This window comes from Castanea sativa, chromosome 2, assembly GCF_040712315.1.
Source record: "Castanea sativa cultivar Marrone di Chiusa Pesio chromosome 2, ASM4071231v1".
Taxonomy (NCBI): domain Eukaryota; kingdom Viridiplantae; phylum Streptophyta; class Magnoliopsida; order Fagales; family Fagaceae; genus Castanea; species Castanea sativa.
The window spans coordinates 32,850,530-32,857,150 of NC_134014.1; the positions used below are offsets into that span (position 1 = coordinate 32,850,530).

The following is a 6,621-nucleotide window of genomic DNA, read 5'->3' on the forward strand; positions in this document are numbered from 1 at the left end:
TTCATTTTGTATCAAAGAGAGAGAAAGAGACATTGAGTAGTTCGTAGAGCACGATCTTGTGTGCTTTGTTTTCGTGTTGTATATCATTTTATCCTGGGAGGTAGACGTTCATGAGTCTTAAAGCATCACAGTGATTGTGTGAGGGGCGAAATCTACTTTAAGGAGATTGTGTCAAACACAAGACTTGATTTGAATCATTCATCCTTCACGCATTTGGTATGTGACTTTTTAATTATTTGCAGATTTCTTCTTATATATATTTAGTATTTGTTTATTGCTTTTGCCTATCAAATCTATATGTGTTTTGCTTATTCTTAGATCTGTGTATTTTTCCTTTTACTTTATCACAAAAGTAAATTGTTGAAATATATCCAACATCTTTAACAGTGGCAAAGCTATGATTTTGTTTTTTAAGTAGTCAACATGTATATATAATTATACATATGTAGGTGTGTGTGCGCGCACACACACATATATATACTAGCCTTTGAGCACGCACACAAGTGTGCTAAGAGGAATCCTCTTTTATATATATATATCATTTAAAAAACCAAAAAATAAAAAAGGTTCAAAGTTTTGACTTTTGATGTTGAATTGAAGGCCAGGCTATAATGATTTCACAATGAAATTAATAGAATAAATGTATAATAATTAACAACCTTAGCTAAAATATAAATCTTCAAAAATTAAATATTTTTAAAAGTTATTTTTATAAGAAAATAGAGAATAATAAAACATAAAAAGAATTTAAATTTAAAATATAATTAATTCTTCAAGTACAAAGTATCATTGTAAAAACAAATAAATGATTTCTAGGTTTTACTTTCAATCCTGTCAAGTACATAAAGTCATAATTATATATGATTTTAGAGATAAACAGTAACTGTAATTTCTTTTTTGAATGTGAAGAGAAAAAAAATTCTAAATTTTAGGAATTCTCTTTTTGAATTCAATGTGAAATTTGTTATTTGACATTTATGACTCTATTTCTATATGAACTTACCCTTCATTAATAAGAGTATTTTTGAATTACATAAAAATTTAGTTGAAAAAGGGGAATTCTCATATATATAGTATATAGTGTGTGTGTGTGTGTAGTATTTGAGACCAATATAAGTGAGATAATAGTGGGTTCCAGTTAGCTCAATTGGTAAAATCTCTGATGGTTGTATAAAAGATCTGGGGTTCAATCCCGCCTACACCAAAAACAAATTAGTGTTTTGGTCTGATGATAAAGAGCTATCATCAGGAGCGGACGTCATAAGTTGAAACTCTCTAAATATATATATATATATATATATATATATATATATATATAAAAGTGAGATAATAGTGTATTAATTATAATTATCAAATAAAATATATTTTGAAAATACAAAATAAATCAATTTATAATATATATATATATATATATATATATATATATAAAAATATATTATAATCAGTGTTCGTGATGGGTGGGCCCTAGTGGAGTAAATCGCTGGCCCAGAGGTTTTTTGAATTTATAATATGAGATCTAAAGTGGGGACACCAAAGGGAAAAAATGGTTTAATAGCTTTGTTCTCATTTCCCTATTTGTCTCCATTCCTTTGGAATTTGGATAGCTAAAACAGGCATGCAATACTAATATACTATTGCTCTTGTTACTTGTGACTCTGAATGAAAGTAGTCGAAGTGTGTCGGGTTTAGACTTTAAAGCCCCCATCAAGACCTCTGTCTCTCTGAATTGCACATACCATAACCTGTTTTTGGTTTTCTTGCCACCCCAAAGATCCACAACTTAGTGCGTACGCACTAAGAGCAATGGAAATTAACTCGAATCAAAAACTGTGGCCTTTGATTTTTTTTTTTTTTTTTGGTGCTGTTGTGCATGTGTGAAAGAATTAACTATCTCGGTTGGAACATATTGAGTTTGGTGTTTCCAAGTGTAAAATTGTTATACTGAAATTATTATCACTCTCTAATTATTTCCCACTATATTTAAACACACTTTTACATCAGGTGAGGTATTCAAATTCTTAAAAAACGTCCACATTTAACACGTGCATACTTCATAATGACACATTAATTTTAGCTGAATATTTATTCTGGGGGTGGTTACAAAACACAAATAATTGATTTACAGGTCATGAATATCTAACACATTGGAGCCTCCACTTCTGCCGTCATCTTCGATTTTAAGATAATAATCTTTTTCGCCTCAAAAAGAAAAAGATAAATAATCTTTTTTGTTAAATCCAATCTGAGGTTCCTTAGTTTTAAAACTGAATGAGAGACATTTTGCTGTATAGTTAAGAGTTCAAAACATTCTTTAGTCCTAGTAATAACGATTAAAAATACACCCGAAAATCTTAAAAAAATTACAAATACACCCGAAAGAATATGAACAAGGAATAAATGAAAAAGAAAAGAAAAGCAAAGGATCACACATCTTGAAGTGAAAAACCATTGATGATAACATCCAGAACTTCCATGAACTAACAGTGTTCATCAACTGGTCTGAGGAGGGGCCCCTTTAGGGACACTTGGGCGCTTTGGACCCCTTGCCGCTGTGATGTGGATGGCTCTCTCTTGTACACTTAATTTCTGTAAAGGAAGATCTATATATTAGTTCAACACCCTTCAATTTGTTGTTATGAGTTTATAACATCAAAATTGCACATTAAATCACACAACACTAACACATACCTCAACAGATTCCAACTTGGGTTCATCTCCATTCTCATTTCCTGGTCAAAAATAGGAAAATTGCACTTGACTTGAGGAAATTAAAGGAAGGAAGAGAGAAAAAAAAAATGCTAATGTGATAGTTTTACCTCTACAAGGTTTGCAGGTTTTGATGGTTTCAGCTACTCGGAGAAAACCCTTCTTCAGATCTTGAGCAAGTTTCTCCATTGAGTTTTATTTTAGGATTTTAGCGAGGGTCAAATGAACTTATAGCTAGTTCCTGGACACCTGTAAAGCCCAGCCCGTGACACTGAAAAAACATACATGAATAAAGCGAGCACCATGTGCTTAACTTTATTTTTATTTTTTTCCAGAATACAACAATAGTATATTATATATTTATTTTACATCTTGATCTTAGTTCAATCTCTATGGGTGAAAGGGCTTAAAAGTTAAAATTACTCAATTGCTACTTATTAGAAAACTGGTGGATGGACCCTGCTATCAATTATGAGCAAGTTACTAAGTTCGGAATGTTTCTAGGGCCAAAATGGGTATTTGCCCTTTTCGCCGAAACTTTTCAAGAAAATATTCATGTCTGAAACTATTTAAAATGCTCTTGTTTTGAAACTTGATTTTTAAAAAATTAAGTTTCAATTTAAAACTTGATTTTTGGACAATTGAGTTATAGGAAACTGAAACTAAAAAAAATTGTGGAACTCAAGTTCCACAAATTTTTTTTTTCTAAGTTCAAATTCGCTAGAACTCGATTGTCCAAAAATCGAGTTTTACATTTGAAACTTGATTTTCTAAAAATCGAGTTTCAAAATAGGGGCATGTCTCTAAATAATTTCAGACGTGGCATTTTGCTGGAAAGTTTGTAAGAAAGCCATGTTTCTAGTGATCAAATGTTTTTTCCATTTTCATGTTACTGTTATATATGGTTTGGCATGGTACATGCAAGTGCTAAAATTCACACAACGAAGCTGCATGTTATGCTAAAATTCACACAACGAAGCTGCATGTTATGCTAAAATTCAAGTATCCATGGTCAAAAATCTTATCAGGCATCACTTTAAAATCCAAGTTTGAGTATTCTCCAATCAATGTGTACAAGCGTCAATTTTTATTTTTATGTCTTCGAATCTTAAAGATAAGATTCATCTTGAACGTGAAAGGAATGTTATGACTCGGGTGCTAGATAGATTATTTGAATTTAATTTAATGATAGAATGAGGATTCCTAGGTAGGCTTTACTAGTTAACTCAGCCAGTAAAGCTTCCGATGGTTGAATAAGAGATTTGAGATTCAATCCCGCCTACACAAAAAAACCGATTGATGTCTTGGTTTAATAATAAAGAGCTATCATTAGGAGCATAAGATAGTTAGTATTGTTATTTATTTGTATTCAAATTAATTCCTATGTTTTAGGATTTGTTGATGAAGTTATCTCATCTTGGCTATTTATGTACGTTTAGTGCATATTAATGAGAATTAAGCAGAATTAAACCCAAAAAGTCTCTCTTTCTCTCTAAGTTCAAGAGATTAGACATCTTGAATTAAAACTATCAATTTGTATTTAATTTTTCCTATCCATAACATTTGATATCAGAGCATTTCGATCCATTTGAAGCATCACCGCATCACAACAAAATAACCAAACCCACGATTGTCAGCATTGAAACCCACATCCAGCCAAACACCATCATTAGCATATCAGAATTATTTCAAACCCACAATGCACTGACCCAGAACCATGCACTAAATCATAAGCCCCCCTTCCCCCCCCCCCCCCCCCCCAAAATGCCTAACATAATCCAAAAACCAACTCATAGTACCCATCTAGCCATTCACACAAGTTTCAATGTGTTAATAAGGGATAAAATTTACCATTTCTTAATAGCTTAATTTTTTAAAACAATCAATAATTTAACATGGTATCAGAGCAAGAGATCCTGAGTTCGATTCTTGTCTTCACCTTACCTCCAATTTAAAATGTTAAATTCTCATGTGTTGAGCCCCACTTATTAAGGGGAAGTTTAGGGCCACACATGAGGGGGAGTGTTAAAATTATAGTTAAGTAATTAAATTCATCATTTCTTAATAGCTTAAAATTTTGGGACAATCAGTAATTTAACACCGTGTGCAGCGGGAAAAAAGAGAGAGAAAAGATATGGCTTACTAAAGCTATTCAAAGGAAACCCATGGAGGTACCAAAATTCAAAGGTGGAGACCCTTTTTGTGTGACTTTTTAATGTCGAGGAATTCTTCACTTTTAACAACACCCCACACATGATATGATTTCCATTACTTCTTATTACATGGAAGGAGAGGCACATGATTGGTTTCGAACCTTAGAGGCAACGATATTATGCACCAATTGGGTGGAGTTCATATGCGCCCTTCAAGATTGGTTTCAAATACCAATCAATGAAGCACCAATGGAGGCTCCTATGGAAAAACTATTCGAAACTCTTGTCCACCCATTCAAGACTCAAATATTCAAAAACCGACAATCGAAGTGTCGGTCATCAAAGAACCACCAACAATTCAAGAAAGTAATATGTTAAAGGGAGCACTTGCCACAAAAATTGCATTTGAAGATCAAAGAATCAATGAAGTGGGGAAAAAAAAATATCAAAGGGATCTGCTCGTGATGCTGAATAAACCTACTCTAATTGCACAGATTGAATTTGTCATTCCCAATGAGTTCAAGGATGTAGGAATCAAAGTTTTTTTTTGATTACAAGAGTGGTTAAAGAAATAATGGCGCAGGCATCCATGGTCAAAATTCTCATCATTCATCATTTTAAAATCCAAGGTCAAGTATACTCCAATCTAAGCGTGTGTTTGGCAAAAATAATTTTTGCCAACTTATTTTACTATTCAGCTTATTTTTAATACTATCATGGGCCTCACTACAATTTTTGGTATTATTCATAGGTCCCACTGTACTATTTCAGTTAACTTTTACATTTATTTATAAGCGGATTTCAAACAGACTCTAAGTGTATTAGTGTCAATTTTTATGTCTTCGAATCTTAAAGACAAGATTCATTTTGAAGGGGAATGGATCGAATTTTATGACATGGGTGCTAGATAAATTATTTGAATTTAATTTAGTTTTAGAATAAGGCTTCCTAGATAGATTAGTATTGTTATTTATTTATATTCAAATTAATTCCTATGTTTTAGGATAAGATTAGTTCCCATGTTTTAGGATTTGTTAATGAGGTTATCTCATCTTGGCTATTTATGTATGTTAAATGCATTAATGAGAATTAAGCCCAAAAATGTCTCTCTCTTACTCTCTAAATTCAGAAGATTAGTTATCGAATTGACTAAATTATCAATTTATATTTTATTTTTTCAAGTCCACAAAAACTCTTTAACGTTGATTTAATTTTCAAGATTTTTATAAAAATCTTGTATCACAATGATATTGTCTAATTCTCTCTGCAAGGAAACCTGAATTTAAATCTTCTCATCCCACTTATTGTAAGAAGAAAAAAGAAATCTTAAACTGTGAAACTTGCTTATGGGTGCATAAAAAAAGGGTGCTTTTTCATTGACAGGATAGGATTCCGACCACTTGGCATCATGCTGCAAAACCACCTGTTTAGCTCTAAGACACCCATGGTTTACACTTCAGAATTTGAAACTTTTTAGAAATATATTTAAAAGACTTATTCCAATTTTTCCTTTTATTTTTTCATATTTTAAAATTTGACAATTCAAAAGCTAGGTTTTTTTAATTAGCGCATAAAACATCTAATGAATGAATTTATTTTCAACAAATTTCCTGCAAACCCAAGCCATCTTAAATAGTTTTCCCCCTTTTAGGACTCAATAATATTTATCTAGTTCTTGCTTGGACAAGAATTTATGTTCCATAACAACAACATTAAGGGTGTGTTTGGTTGGGGTGAAAACAGGGAGGATGGAAAATAAGGA

The 6,621-nt window shown here is 31.9% G+C and overlaps 1 long non-coding RNA gene across 1 annotated transcript; it reads right to left on the reverse strand.

Moving 5' to 3' along the window:
- Positions 1-2,310: 2,310 nt before the first annotated feature.
- LOC142623149 (uncharacterized) lies at positions 2,311-2,933 on the reverse strand. Its single transcript, XR_012842063.1, has 3 exons — positions 2,817-2,933; positions 2,689-2,729; positions 2,311-2,586 (listed from the first exon to the last, which is right to left on the reverse strand). It is a non-coding gene; the product is annotated as an uncharacterized LOC142623149 (long non-coding RNA).
- Positions 2,934-6,621: the final 3,688 nt, after the last annotated feature.